Source organism: Mesocricetus auratus, unplaced genomic scaffold (assembly GCF_017639785.1).
Source record: "Mesocricetus auratus isolate SY011 unplaced genomic scaffold, BCM_Maur_2.0 Super-Scaffold_100026, whole genome shotgun sequence".
In the NCBI taxonomy this organism is placed as follows: Eukaryota; Metazoa; Chordata; class Mammalia; order Rodentia; family Cricetidae; genus Mesocricetus; species Mesocricetus auratus.
This window is the reverse complement of record NW_024429207.1, coordinates 20778817-20795213: the sequence shown is the minus strand read 5'-3', so window position 1 is coordinate 20795213 and position 16397 is coordinate 20778817. Positions and strand designations below refer to the sequence as shown.

The following is a 16397-nucleotide window of genomic DNA, read 5'->3' as shown; positions in this document are numbered from 1 at the left end:
GTCTGGGGCAAAGGATGTTTAGATGAAGGGAGAGGGATTTAATGTTGGTAAGAGTTATTTGTAATTTGTTGGCTTATCAGTCCAACAGCTCAGACCCCTTCCTTTCCCAGTGCTCATGCATCAACATAATTGATGCAGGGGAGAATGAAACCAGCAAGCCAACTTCTTTTTTCTTCCATAAAACAAATGTGTTGCTTAGATAATAAATGTGTGGCTTCCCTCTTCCCTTCTGGGGAGTCTCCTGTCTCTGTTTTCCATTTCCAGGCAAGAGCATGCTGGGATTGTAGACAGGGGCTACTGTATCTGTCTTGACAATGGGTCATGTAAAGCACTTTATGCATGGAGCCATTTCTCCAGTCCTATATTCATTGTCAGCACCCTGGTGACAAAGAGCATTTGGAATGCAGCAAACATTTAAGGAACCATAATTCCCTATCCATTTCCACCTTGCCTTACCCCAAGGCATCTTCCTTCTCTAGATGCTCCCTCCTTCTCTCATCTCTCCTCCCTAGTATAAAGCATCTTCTGGCAGAGGTGAATGAGAAGGTAAAATGAATCATTATTCTTTTGTTCCCCCCTTCAGCTATGAATTTGCTTAAGTGAATCTCTGGATGGAAAGCAACTAAAAACCACTCTGAAGAGGAAAGGTCCATTTATAAAAATAACCATGGCCTATTACTGCATCAGTGGATGCCTAGAAACATATTAAATTTTGCCAGAACGCTTCATTATGAGTTCTCATAATTCTTGGCTGTCCATATTTGCTTAAGAGTGAAATGCAAGTTCAGGGATTGGGGAGTGGCATTGTTTGGAACACTGGGGACTCCAAGTCAGATCTTGTGATGAATGGGAAAATGGATTAATTTTCTTTTGCAATGTTAGGTAATGTGTCTCAGAAGTAATATTTGCGAGTCCAGTGTTATAATAAGGAGAGAAGAAACATGAAGCAGGAGAGACTCTTACTTCTCCAGACCTAAACAAGGACACCAGAATTTCTTATAACAGACCTTGTGAAAAAACAGCTTTCACCCCCGAAAATGTGGTTGTTGCTCTGCTTTCCCCAACTGTGATGGAAAATCATCTAAATGCCCTGGGACAGTTCATGTTTGTGTTTGTTTGTTTTTGGTTTTATTTTTTGAGACAGGGTTTCTTTGTATAGTCTTGTCTGTCCTGAACTTGTTCTATAGACCAGGCTGGCCTGTAACTCACAGAGATCCACCTGTCTCTGCCTCTGCCTCTGCCGGGATTAAAGGTATGCACCACCATACCTGACCATTTTTTAAATAGAAAACTTTGATCAGTCAAGGGGTGTACAGAAGCTTCTCCATCTGTCTCATTCTTATTTCTAAACTTTTTTCCCTACCTGACTCCTTGAGATAGGAGAGGAAATGAATCAGTTGGAATATACAGGCACATTCTCACATTGTGTCCCTCCTGGGTCAAATTCTGCCTCTACCTCTGTATGATATGTTTTTTTGGGAAAACAGAAGACAACGTTGCATATAATTCCTAGGTATGAAATATACAGTTTAACAGTCTATGGAGAATATATTTTGGCATTCTGTCAAAATGATTCTCTGAGCATTCTATAAGATACAGAAAAGTCACATGGAATACCAGAATAGGCAATGTGTGAGTGATTGGATTTTAAAACATGAACGAAAAAGTGCATGGAGGTCATTTCTCATGGTCTGTCCAGTAGCACTAATTCCTCAGGAACTACCCCTCCCTTCCCCTCAAGCCTCTGCAGGCGCTGCTTTGTCATATGTTGGGATCTAATGTGGCCACCACAGTCCTTACAGCCTATGTTCTCTGTCTGCTATGGTCATTGGTGGGTACAAAGGTCACCAGGGAATGAAGAATATGGCTTCTATTTCTCTACCAAGGAGAACTTTGGGCCATGGTCAGTTTTTTAGATCAGGCATTTTTCAATACCCTAAGGTGACAATACACGTAGGTACCCATGGGATGAAAGATAATGCCAACTGACCCAATATTTCCTCCCTAGGCCTGTTTCTGAAGGCCACTCTCCATCATATATGTCTGGAGCCACCTTCACGTGGAGAACTCCTTGTGCAATCTTTGGCTGCTTGCCTCTCTTGCTTTCCTCTTCAATCTAGAATTCAGAAAAGATGAACTCTATGAAAGCAGGAGAAAAGGTTCCATCCACCCTGGGCTCTAAGTAGATGGGGGTAAATGAGGACATACCACTGGGGCCTAGGGGAAATATTTCATTAACCCCAAATAACTTTAAGGTCATCAGCTATCGCTACAAAAGCAACCCTTCTCTAACAGCCTGCCCTGGAAATCTATTTCACCAAGAAACATGCTAACTGCCTTGAATGAGTTTATTAACCTTGGATTCACTGGAGAGATATGAGAACAGAACCATCAACTTTCCTGGAAAGGAATAAAAGACTGAGAAGTTATTTATACTGCTGGCTGTCACCTGCAGCAGGCCGTTAAGACTACCCTATGAGTGGCCTCTGCTTATTAATAGAAGGAGTGAAGGCAGAGGAATGGAGTTAATGTTGCAATGAGACATGACATAGCCTCTCGTTTCCAGGATTGGCCTGAAATGAATTAAAGCCAAATTATACCAACAAATCTGTCATGCTGCCCTGAAAACAGGAAGTCTGGGCTGAGCCAACATTAGTCACGGCGCACACTGGCAAACTCTACCAGATTAGGGAATGAGAAATGTGCTTCATCTGCAAAAATTAACTTTTGGAATTTGTAGAGTGTTTTCCATTACCCACTCTCTACTCTCCAAAGGCCAGTCATCAAATGTGCTTGGCTTGCTTCTGCTTCTGCGGCACCATTAAGTGTATGAATTTGTATGAGAAATGGAATCCCAGCTAGCTGTGTGCCCTTGGATAAATGACCTCATCTTTCTGGGCCTGGATTTCTTCTGAAAAATGAGGAGCTTGGCATCTCACGATGCTGGGGTTTTCCTTTAGCTTCGTTGGGGATTAGGGAAGCATATAGCAGACACTGATTGCACGCCCACAAAGATGCTCCAGACTGTGCTGAGAAATGGAGACAGAATAGGAAGAGGATGTATTCCTTTAAAGGGTTTCTAGCATATGCAGGGAGCCAATACTTTAAAATATATTCTGTATATTCTATAATATATTTTCTATATATTCTATCATATATATATGTATAATGAAACAGTGACAAGATACACAGAAGTTTACATCTCTACAGTAAAAAATGTTTAAAATAGTTGTAACACACTCTTTCCCCAGTGCTATGACTGTATATAAGATAAAGCTGAAGAAGACGGACCCCAAACACACCCAGTACACAAGGCCAGCAGCCCTCCTCCAGGAATTCCCAGAGAAGGCAGACAAGTGTACGTGGTATGGCCATTGCCACTCCTCAGCCTCTTCTTTCAGCAGATGGGCTGAGGAAGGAAGGGGAGTCGGCTGAGTGAGCAGTGCGGTGCTCCAGGGGAGGAGTTCATGAATGTCATCCCCAAAGCCAAGGCAGAGGAGGAGCCAAGGCAGAGGGGGATCTGAGAGAACCTCATTCAAAGCCTGGAGGCTGCATAAGAACTGGAGAATGATGTCCCAGGCTTTGAGTGAGTGAATGCTAAGCCATCACGCCTCTGGAATCACAAAGGTGTTCTAGGTAGTGAATGTTTAAAGGGTGTCAGAGGACTGGAATCCCAGAGCAGTGCCACATCATCCTTCTAGGCCCATGCTCTCACATGCTCTGAAGTCTGGATGCCTACTTGAACCCCAAGAATTCAGTTTAGAGATTTTTTTGTAGAGAAAAGGACCATCACTTAGGCATACTCAAAGCCTTGAAATAGATTGTAGTGCAAAGTGCAGAGGCAACCAGCTTCTAGCTCACCCTAATTCCCAAGAAGTCATGTGCAGAAATGGTAAGGAAGGGCCCACCACTCTTAAAAGTACCACGAGAACATCACCTCTTGGGCAGCCACTGCAGGTATACCTCCTTGTGTGACGCTGTGTGTGAGAGCACACTGCTTAACTTGGAGGTGTATTTGTGGTGTGAACAGATGGTGGAGTACTTCCAGGAGAGGCTCTCAGTTGTAGATGGTAATGGATTGAAGCTGATCTTCTCTGAAAATACACTATTAATTGGAAGCCGTCAGACTTTGATGGGCCTGGATGGAACCACAGTGAGTCTAGGAATAGCCTGCTGTGGCTATAGTTGGTTTGCCCCTGAAACTTCAAGCTCTATAGCTCTGACCTTGGTAGAGTGGCGCTGAAGCTTGGCTGGAGCCTGGGGTGGGGAATGATTGGACCATGGGCAAGCTATCTTTTTATTGAATTAGTGCAGGTTTCCCAAGACCCTGTTTAGTTAACAAGAGAGCAGATTGCAGTAATAAGGTCAAAACTGATCTCTTCTTGCTCTCCCTGACTATTTGACTCAGTAGAAGCTACTGAGCACATGATCTCTTGCTCACAGATGCTATTGCCATGCTGCCATCTGCCATGTGGTGATGCCACCAAAGGGGTCCTTGCCTATGGCTAAATTGTTGAGGCCGTGTGGTCTCAGACCCAGCCTTCAAAGCTGAATGAAATAAATTTCTTTATAAATTGCCCAGCCTCATGTATTTTGTTTAAGCAATTCAAAACCATGCAAAGAGATTCTGTTTCCAGCACCATTTTTCTCCCTCCTCATCCTGAAGAATGTTCAGTTAGAAAAAGAAGAAACAACTATTTTTTCATCCAGATCACCAAACAACTGAGAATTGATTACATCAGCTGTGATGTTATTAGGAGGCCTCTGCTTGCTTGCAAAGAGGGAATTAATTTTGCCCCATTGAAGGCAGTTTTCGGGGCAGTCTCAAAAGTGGAAGTTTTGGTGTTTTATGTCTCGGTAAGCTCAGAAACAAAAAGAAAACACGTTAAATATCTCGTGCTGATAACTAACTGCTCAGATGCATTCAATGAGTCGCAATCAGAGATGGGCTCCTCGAAACTAGTGACCACAGGACAAATGATAGGCCAGATATGGCTGGCAGGTGTCTTCCTCAGTTGCGCTCCATTTTATTTTTTGAGTCAGGATCTCTTACTGAGTCTGGAGCCATGCTAACTAGGCTGGTTGGCAAAGCAGCCTCAGAGAGCCATTTGTCTCTGCCCTCCAATACTAGGGATAGAGGAAAAAACCATATGGTTCAGATGAATTCTCATTGGGGTAGACTGCTACTCTGATACACATGGAGATGGGAGTTCTAGATATAAGGACCAGAATCCAGTAGATACGGTGAGTACGAGGCGTGAGAAGGTGGGTGTTTGGGATAAAGAAAAGGAGTAGGGTTGGATCTTTGGGAAGCGTGGAATTTGTAGAAATATATGAGAATAGACCTTGTAGAGATATCTACTCTGGCAATCATGCCAAGAGGAAGTTACCAGAAACAGAGAGCAGAAGGATCAGTATTTAAAGCAGTCTTGTGATTTTTTTCCTTCAGAAGCAATGAGCCAATATGATACTGGGCATGAAGCTCAGGTGCCTGTGCCTTGGGCTGTTTGAGGATGGAGGGGAGGAGAGAATTGCTGAGGAAGGAGGGATGGTGAGGTGTGTGGATTAAGTCGCGATGTGACTGCTCATTACAGGACTTCCCATAAAGCAACTTAGATCTTTGGAAGACATTAGAAAAGACTGATTTCCTCAAATATATCTCCAAACCTCTAACACGGTTATAGTCATATACACTCTTTATTGTTACACCTTTGTTTGCATAGAAAGTAGTATGCTTCATGGCGCCATTTTCCTACATGCGTCTCATACTTTATACATGTTCAGGCCGTCTCTCTCCTTTGTCTCTCCACCTGCTTTCCATTTTCCTGAATTAGGAACAGGGATGGAGAAAATCCTCCTGCTTCAGGCAGCTGGGACCAGCTCACAGCTTCTGCTGAGGCATCTGACTTGCTCGCGATGTGTGCTGCACACTAGGTGAGATCGCCTTTCAACCCAGGTGCGGCGGGAAGCGAAGTCCATCAGCACACGGTTGGGTTGAAAGCAGACTTGATTACCCTCTGTGCCTGCCACCTGATATCAACCGAGGCATCCAGAGCAGAAAAAGCTTAATGCACCCTGCATATGTGTAATGCAGTGGGCTGTCATTACCGTGGAGAATGTCTGAGAATCTTGCTTGAAAGGGAAGCCCCTTGCCAATAGCATTTTTACACAGGAATATTATAATGGGATTTGCAGTTGTGAAGCACACATTCCAAATCATCAAGAAACATTTAGAATATAAATATTTCCTTGAACCAGCTGTTAAGATTCAGACACGTGTCCTGGTACAAACTATAGCTGAAGTCACCTGCAACACTCTCTCTCTCTCTCTCTCTCTCTCTCTCTCTCTCTCTCTCTCTCTCTCTCTCTCTCTCTCTCTGTGTTTCTGCAGGAGCCACAAACACTGGACAGGAAATACAATACTCTGAATCATCCTTAAATAGACCTCACTCATAAAATTGGCAGCCTCATCATCAACTCAAGCCTGGGAAACAAATGATTAATTGCTATGTATAAAAAAAAGAAAAATGAAGCTCCACATATTAGGAAAGCCCACCTTGGAAACAAAATCTAATTTCTAGTGTTTTCCAAAGGAAATAAAAGGAATTGAATGCACCCCACTCCCTCACCAAGCATATCTGAGAGACAGTCAGTCTCGTAAATTTCACATCAACTTAGTTTGGCCTCTAAACCAAATCTACCTTAATGCTATTTGTACATATAGATTGCTGTCTTTTTCATTACCATTATCAAATGATGCATTTGTGGCTCCGCTCTGAGCTTCTTGCCCCATTAAGTGGATTAGATTGCCTGTTGCCTTTGTCCTTCTGGCTTTTGCTTTACCCTTAAAGATTCTGTTCTTCCACGATGCTACTCATATAATCTATATGCATCATTACACATGGTATGCATATGCACATGTCTGCCTTGCCAATTATCCTGATAATCCTAGCCCTCTGTATTATAAGAGGACTGTGTTCAAATTCCCTTCCATGTCATCAGTTCTTCCAAGATCATCTTCCTTATTAAGTAAGCACCTGGCTGGTGCATCATGGTAGATTCATTTCCAGAAGCAACTGAGGCTCCTCCCCTTTTGACTTGTGCAAGATAATCATCTCTGTAGTCCACAGAAGCTAAAGCAGAACGAGTTCAAGACAATTCCTGATGGTGTTCTTAATGCAAAAAAATAGCTGTTCTTCTGTACTGGGGGAAACAGAAAGGTAACCCAAAGACCAAGGATTCAGTCCCACCCCAGGAACCAAGGATAGATCCATGTTGGTTGCAGAGACACAGTCAGCTTCAGCTTCCCATCCATAAAACATTCACTAACGGTCCACCATGGGCAGTGTATCATTCTGGGGATTGTGGATGCAAAGCAGAACAAGACAGATGCTCACAGCAGTCATTAGTCAAGGAGACACATCATTAAGATGTGTTAGTAAATGGAGTAGGAATGAGCATGGCAGGTGTGCTTATTGTAGGCATAATCAGAAGGGACACATCAGTGTTCTAGGGGGACCAAGGCAAGTAGCATTAGGATGAGCTTTGGCAGACAAAAACATATTCCTAGGCAGTTGCGGGGATGTTCTGGCAGAGTCTATGTCAATTTGACAGAGGCTAGAATCAACTTAAAGGAGGGAAACATAATTGAGAAAAGGCCTCCATAAAATTGGTCTGGAGGCAAGCCTGTAGAGCATTTTCTTAATTAGTGGATGATGTGGGAGGGTCAAGTCCATTGTGGGTGGTTCCATCCCTGGGTTTGTGATCCTGAGTTCTATAACAAAACAGTCTGAGCAAGTCACGAGGAGCAAGCCAGTAAGCAGTACCTTTCCATGGCCTTTGCATCAGCTCTTGCCTCCAGGTTCCTGCCCTGTTTGAGTGATGCACTTCCTTCAGTGATGGGCTGTGGATGTGGAAGTGTAAGTCAAATAAGCCTTTTGCCCCAGTTTACATCATAGTAGTAGTACTCCTATAAGGACAAATTGGTACCAGGATAGTGGGGGATTGCTGTCACAGATCTGACTATGTTGCATTTGGGAGGATTCCGGAAGAACTTTGGTTCTTTGGGCTAGAAAAGCCATTGAGCGAGCTCTTCTGTTGGGACTTGGAAGATAAGAACTGAGAGCAGGCAGATGATGGAGGACTGGCTTGTAAAGTTTCAGAGAGAAGGAATGATTCTACCTAACTCTTTGCATGAAGACTCCCTGGTAGCTGATCAGCTGGAACTGAAGCATCAGCTGTGGTTAGCAGGAAAAAAGAACCACTCAATTCAAACCTGTGTTTTGCTCGGACCGTGGTCAGCCGGGGCTGAAGAATCAGCTGTGATTAATAAGAAGCCAGCGTCAATGAGGTAAATCTTCTGAGAAATGTTTCCTCTGAGTCATCACATGCAAGCTGTGTTCATAGGTGGCCAAGGTTGCATGTACCTTGTGCTGGCAGTCAAACTTTGTTGTGTGTAAGAGTCTCTCAGGTGCCATTGGCTTTGAAGGCATGAAGGGTTATGGAGAAGAGCTGAGGCTTGGTACTCTGAGAGGTCAGGAGAGACTATTGGCAAAGGTACAGCTGGATAAGCAATGGAAGACCCAGGATTGAAGGGGTCATGCACAACAGCTGAGACTTTGAACCATGCAGAGGCTACTGGTGCCTTCATTAGTCCAGCCCGGCTGCAGTAGAAGACCCCAGCTTTCTGGAGATGGCAGTGCCATAGGATTGCTGCCAAGAACAGCAGCAGCAGTGCAGTGGGGATGACCCAAGCTTGGAAGAAAAGCTGTGTGTGCTATAGAGGGAGGAGCTGAAGAAGTGACACAAATCCCTTGGAGGAGCCCAGAGTAACTGAGTAAGTCATAGATATCGAAAATTGAGTTGTTTACACTGATGTGGTATGGTTCTCCTTTGTTCAGGTTGTGACTGTGCCCTTGTACTTCCCTCTTGAAGTAAGGAAGTATTTAACATATGGTTTGATTTTATAGAAGCCCATAGTTGAAAGACTAAATTTTAAAGAGATTTTGGATTTTAAAAGAAAGTGAATTTTTATAGAGACTGGACTTGCACAGTGTTGCACTGATAAAGACTATGGGTCATGTAAATTTGTAGTATGTGTTATATTTGTGATATTATCAATCTGAGATCTTGAGGATGAGAGAGGGGTTACATCTTAAAATGTGTGCCAAGCTGACAAGGAGTCAATTGTGCTGTTTAGTTTTATGTTAGTTAGACACAGCTAGATGATCTGAGAGGAGGGAACTCCAATTAAAAATACCTCCATTAGATCAGGCTGGAGACAAGTCTGTAGAGTGTATTTCTAATTAGTGATGTGGGAGGGCCCTACCCCACTTTTCATGGGTTGGTGGTCCTGGGTTCTATAAGAAAACAGCAACAGTTGACCTGAACAAGGAGGAGCTCTTAGACCCCAGACTGATGGCTAGGTGGACAGCATGGGACTGACCCAGACTCCCTGAATGTGGGTGTCAGCAAGGAGGCCTAGGTAATCTATGGGGTCTTGGGTAGTTATTTATCCCTGGCATACAAATAGACTTTGAGTGCCCATCCCACAATGAGGGATGCTCTCTCAGTCTGGACTCTTGTGGGAGGGCCTAGACCCTGCCCTGGATGAAATGACAGACTCTGGAGGGCCTCACATTCTCTGGGGATCAGAGTGGAGATTGTGGGGGGGGCTGGGAGGTCTGGTGGGGAGGGCGGGGAGGTAGGAGAGGGAGAGGGAGGTGGGATTGACATGTGAAACAAGCTTGTTTCTAACTTAAATAAAAAAGAGGAAAAAACAAAGCAAAATAAAATAAAAAGGAAATGAAAAGAGAAAAACAGCCTGAGCAAGCCATGGGGAGTAAGTCAGTATGCATCACCCCTCAATGGGCCTCTGCCTCCCCATTCCTGACTTGTTTGAGTTCCTTTCCTGGCTTCCTCCAGTGATGAACTATGGATGTAGAGATGTTAGCTGAATAAACCCTTTCCTCCCCAACTTGATTTTGGTCATGGTGTTTTGTCACAGCAATAGAAACCCTAACTAAAACAATGGAGGATCAAGAAGTGAGAAGTCAGGCTGGAAATAACTAAGGCTCTTTAGAGGAAAGGAAGACAGGCAAGGAATTCCAGTTTGGTGTCTGGGTACTGTGGACAGAATGGGAGGAGCCAGAAGATGTTAAGTTCTCAGTTTGTGAACTTGTTCAGAAGTTGCCTTCAGATGGAGACTCAGACATTAATGGCAGTGGGTACCTCACCTCAGGGACACAGTTCAGTTGGAAGGGAATGGGAGAAAAGAAGACCATTGCTTGGCTTTGCTCTGTATCACCTTTCATCAGAGTCACAACTTATTTTTGCCCTTGAAACCAGTTATTATGACACACATCCATGATTTTATTTCTACTCAGTGACCATAGATGAGTTCAGGGAGGGGCATTCCCTTAGCTCCCATGTGTCTGCCAAGTTAAGCAGTGGAGACAGAAACTATTCTTGCAAAATGAATCTTAAGACTCTCTCCTACCTCATGATCCCACTCAGCACCATAGGAATAGGAAGGCAACTTTTCAAGTTCACTTCCAAGGGTCATTTACTCATGCCCTGTGATAGCTATAATGATATTATTCTGTAGTATATAGTAGGACAGAGGTCCCCAGCCTGTGGGTCACAATCCCTCTACCAAACCTCTATCTCAAAAAATATTTACATCATGATTCCTGGTGATATGTGTGTTCTAGATATTTGGCAGCAGTGGTAATTTCCCTACTCACTGCTAGACAATATTGAAAAATGATAAGATTGCATGCATCTTAAGCTCCTCATATCAGTTTAGCTATAATCTAAATAGGAGGGAACCATATATTATTTTAAAGATCGGAGAATAGGAGAGGTCATTGGATTTTCACAGTCCACCATGAAGGCAAGTCAAAAGAAAGAAGGATGTATCATCGCTAGGATTTTTCTTCAAAGTCAGTTCCTCTCTAGCCAAAGAGAATGGGATCTTCTTATTCAATGTTGGGGAGTCTTCTTATTCAATTATGGGGAGTCTTCTTGAAGTTCCAGGTCAGGGTTGCAGATGCACTCCAGAACAGTGAGCGTGAGGGATGAAGTTCACCACAGCCATCTCTGATGTATTCATTTATTAAGTCAGTTTTGCTCTCACTTTACCCTTAAGATAGCCTTTCTCGGTATCTCCTGGACTTGGGGCAGGAAAACAGTGTTCGAGTGCTTGGGTGTTTAATGCATATGCAACAGAAAGCTGCTGAAGCAGGTATAACATGACACTATGAGACCATTTCTCAACAACTCAATGCTCCTCAACTACCATTTAGGGATGCCTTTGTCAAAAGCTTCTCAGTATAATTATAACTGAGACTTAAAATACCATTAACACTGGAGTGTTCTTGCCAGACCCATCTGTCACACTTGCCGGTGCTCTTTCGTTTCCCCTCCTCTCAGAATGATCTGACCTTCACACCTGTCTTCAGGCTCACCACGCTTCTCTCAGCTTCTCACGCCATGCTCCTGGAACTATGTGGATGCATTTTAGTTATCAGCAGGCACAGGGCTCACTCTAGTGCTTAATCATCCATGGAAACCATTTGTTTAAGCAATTAGGAATGTGGAGCTAGGGCATCTCCAGCAGTTACGGACCTGGTGGAACACACCAACTGCCTATACCCTTGATAAGGACTGTTGATCAGCAGGAAATGACCTGTTTCAAGGTGGCTGATGACATTTACCTGGAACATTAAATGCACAAGCCTAAAATGCATTCAGAATGGTTGATCAGGGATGGTGGGCACATTTTGGGGATGGTTTTCTTTAAGGTTAAACGTGTGGAGCATTTTGGCTTTGGTGTGAAATACATTTGTGATCTACTTTCCTTTAAAGTGAACAATCTGGGTTTGAGTAATAGAATGAGAAAATTATGGGGCTGCTTAGAACACTCATTGTGGGGCCAGAGTCTGAGGTTCAGAAGGAGTAAGGCATAATATGTAGTAGAAAGGATGATAGAACAAAATATGGCCTGGTGTGGTAGTGTCTATCATATCAATAGTAGAAAATCAAAGTCAGGAAAGTTGTGAGTTCAAGGCCAGGTTGGACTCCATAGTAAAATCTGTGTCAAACAAAACAGCAGTTGGGACCAGGGCTCTAGAAATAGCTAGCATTCCCTGCCTTTGTGGTCATGAGTAAGCCACTCATAAGTTTATTCATGCAAATGTGTGACGTAGAAGAAATGATCCTGAAGGTGCATCTAGCTTTACTGTTTTCTAAGTAGAACTGTAAGTTTCTATCATTGTTTTACAAAGAAAAACTTGGTACAAGTTGGTATGTGATTTTTCTTTGACAAAAATGTCCTGCACCCACAGGCGACTTGGCTACTTCCTTTGGTGCCTGATTGAGTTGTCTTTGAAGTGCCGTGCTTTCCACTTTCATCGGCAGTTGCTTCAGTTTCATATCGCTGATTTTCTGTGGGTCTTGGTCAAGGAAAGCCTTTAATATTAACAAACCTATTAAGTCCATAATCATTGGGAGAGTCTTTACGGTTTCAATAATTGGAGCCATATTTAGAAGACAGTTTTGAATAACAGATGAGGTCTTGACAAAGGGAACCAATTTGGGAAATCAGGGGCTGGAAGGTAAATCGTACAAGGATTGGGCCTGAGGGCTCTTTTAAACCTGCTGGAGAGACAGTACGGCTTGGATCAGCAGAACAGGAGTATGGTCTCTTGTCAGAAAACACAAGTCAGGGTCTGGGGATGTAGCTCAATTTGCAGAGAGAGTACTTGCTTAGCATTCATGAAACTCTTGGTTCAGTTCCCCAGCACCATGCAAAACTGCCATGATGACACAGACCTGTAATCCAACCACTACTCAGGAAGCTGAGGCAGGAGGATCAGATGTTCAAGGCAGTCCTCAGCTATATAGCAGATTAGAGGTCAATCTGCGTTATTGGAGTCTATAAAAGGCAAACCAGTAAGAATGCACTTTGATTTTTATGTATCTGAAGCTGTAACACTCAATGTCTATTTTATGCCCAATATGATCATTCTACTCTTCTCATATCAACTCTGGGACATGTTGCTACAACTTTCCAGGATGCAGTTGAGGCTTGCCTGGGGTAAATACAATTTTCAATGTAATGCAGCTAAATTCAGACTCTACTGCTTGTCTGTTGGGTTTGAGTACCTATTATACAACTCTTGCTTTCTCAGAAGAAACTATGGTACAGATAATCTGCCTTCAAATGGTTGAAGCAAACTGAATTTAATTTTAATATGAAATGAAAGGTAACTTTTCAATTGTGATTCCTAAGGGTCAGTTCCTACCTCAAGTGCTTTGCACATGTGGATTCATTTAATGTTTACTGAATGATTTGAAGGAAGCTACTGTTATTAACTTCATTTTAAAGGGAGGGAACAATTAGTGTGAAGTTGAATAGTGTGCCCAATAGTCCATAGCTACTTACTAGTGGGTTGAAAACACCAAGACAGCTGCAGTAGGTTCTCTTGGTGCCTTTTTGTTTGTTTCTTTGGAGTTTAGAAGGGGAGAATGCAAAAGAATACATTGGTATTGAGCATCGGAGGGTTAACCTCTGTGCTACATGGCTTAGTTGTTCATAATTGAGGAGGGAGTGCCAGGCAGAGAGGAGAATTTAAATGTTTCTGCATCTTCACTAGTAACTAGGGAGGCTTCAGGGAGACACAAAGCCTGCTCTCACTTGGGGCAGCAGGATTCACCTTTGGCAAGGGAATCAAAGGACAGAAACATGAACTGCTATTGATTGATCTCTTCTTAAACAGTAGAAGGGAATAGGCAGATGATAATTCAGTGTTTTGAAGATTTAAGATGGCATTAATCAAATCTCTAATGAACTAGACAGAATTATAGGGAGCAGAAAGGATGCCTAGAGGTCATTACAGGCTGTGTCCCAACTGCCACAGTCAGTGTCCTAACTCATTTAATTTTTTCTAAAGCTAATAAAATCAAGAGGGAGGAGACCCAATGGAGTATAAAAAGCCTGGGGTTGAAGAACTGGGAAACAAAAAAAATTCCTTAGCAATCTAGTGGACTCTGTGTGAGTCAATAGTGTAATATGATTACAAAAACAAAAACAAAGACGAATGGACACGGTCACATGTACACCATCAGACAATGTATGCAGAATAAAGAATAGCAGAGGTGATGGGTCTCTTTTACTGTTGTAGAGTTAATGTGGATTAAGGGATATCGGCTCTGTGCACCATGCTCAGAGAGCTCTCTGGCACAGAGCCAACAACAAGCTTCCGCCTATCATCCCCGAAGGGAGGGGAGTGTTACAACTAGGCAGCTGTGAGGTCTAGAAGAGAAGCCTCCCCCAAGAGATGAGGCCAAAAGTGATGCTCACAGCACCTGAGGGATGAGATGTCCTAAACAATCAAGAGGAAACACAGCCATTCAAAGCAATAAATAGAATTCACTGTACAAAGTGTTCTTAGTAGTTGTGTTTTGTTACCCAGGAACTGCTTACAATACATTGCCATCTCAAAATGGCACCCGCTCTTGTACCTTTCAAATATCTCTAGTCGATTCTCCTTTAGAGTCTTTATTAACATTTGAGTGTATGACATTCACTTATGAGAACTTGTTTTCTAGAGTGCTCATTATCCCATTTCAACTTGATATATTCCCAACGCTTAGAGTAGTTCATTATACAAAGCACATTCTCCATAGGTATTAATAATAGATATCACTGGCTAAATGAACGGATTGGTGCAGCATTAGCAGCAGATGTAGGAAGACTGAGGAGAGAGGGTGGTATTTATGTTGCAGAAATCTGATCTAGGAGACTGGATGGCTGTTGGGTGGAGGCTGGGTTGCATGACTATTTTTTGATTAGTAGCTTTATGAATGCTAGGAGATGGAGAAAAGATTGAAATGGTTTTCTGTTTCTCTGAGAATTTGATAAACATCCTGGGTCAGAACTATTGCCATGAACTGGGCAGACAGAATCCTAGAATGAAAAATAGAAGTTTTACATTCATGGAAGAACATTCTAGATTATTATAAAATTCATTTTGGTGAACTTTGGTGCCACAAGAGATTTTGGATATTTTTAATTGGAATATAAAAACCCCATGGAGGTTGATATTAGCGCTAACTTTTCAGGGCTGGAAGACTGTAGATGGAAGATGTTAGTGTGGAAGGCAATAAAACCTACTCTCTCTGAAGGCTTGACTTTCCCTAGTATTGTGGGTGCTGACAAGCCTTAAAATCCCTTGGGGGGTGTAGATACATTTCCAGTCTCTTCTTGAGATTCTGTCTCTGTCTAAATGTTACTCTTTTTCTAAGGACTCTGTCAATGAATTAGGTAGACTCCAACTCAGAATATCTTACCTTAACTCGGTGACACATACAAGGACCCTATTTCCAGATAAAGTCATATTTACGGGTGTTCAGAAGTTTTTGTTTTGCTCTTTGTGTGTCTATATATAACTGTATACTCATAGTTAACTCTCCTGAGCATATCTTTTATTATTTTTAGAGATGACATATTTACACCCATGATAAAAATACATCAAACCATAAGATAAGGCTTCTAAGACCTAAATACAGCACATTTTTAAAAAGCCATTTTTCCTATGTTAACTTTTGGGGATTACCTGTGTAGTAGGAACTGGAACCTTACTGCTGTCCATGTTATGAGTTATAAGAGAGCTTATTCTCCTAGACGTTAAATAAGGAAGAACACCATGTGGAAGTAAAACAACTTAACCTCAGAGCTTTTCTTTGGATCTTTGTACCACGAGGTAAGGCTCTTGAGGGACAGGCTTCTCTATGGTGAAACTGTCGTTGATGTGGTTGTTGTGTAGGATGAGAATGGGATTGGTGATGGCTGTTTCCTTCCCCTTGCTAGTGAAGGTTCAGGTCCAAGCTGACTCAGGCAGCATAACTCATTTGTTTCCCCACTCACCTAGAAAATGGCTGTCCACTTTCTATTTTATGTCAGGTATTTGAAATCCAACATCTTTTAGTAACATTTTAGAAGCTTATTAATATTAAAAGACATAAAAGTATGGATATAGTGGCACCCATCTATCATCACATGCTCGAGAGGCAGAGGCAAGAGGGTTGTGAGTTCCAGGCTAGCTTATGCTCATATAATGAGACCCTGTCTCAACAAAACAAGATTTAGTTCAGTGGTAGAATAACTGCTTAGAGACAGATAGAAAGATGATAGATAGATGGTAGATAGACATAGATTGAATGGGAGAAAATGAATTATGTCCAGAAAATGTGAATATGCAAATTCTAGCCATCGCACATAGGTCTTTTGGCTACACTGAAGACTGGTGCATATATAGTAACATGTTGAACAAGGAGGACATCAGATTTATTTTCTGATTCCTGTAAAGAAAATCCAACAGATCTGAACAAGT

The 16397-nt window shown here is 42.5% G+C and overlaps 1 long non-coding RNA gene across 1 annotated transcript in view; it reads left to right on the top strand.

The window, feature by feature from the left end:
* Positions 1–7785: 7785 nt before the first annotated feature.
* Positions 7786–16397, top strand: part of LOC110340297 — a 68613-nt gene continuing 60001 nt past the window's right edge. The window contains exon 1 of the long non-coding RNA XR_002382078.2: positions 7786–8836. This is a non-coding gene — a long non-coding RNA (uncharacterized LOC110340297). The remainder of the gene's footprint in view (positions 8837–16397) is intronic.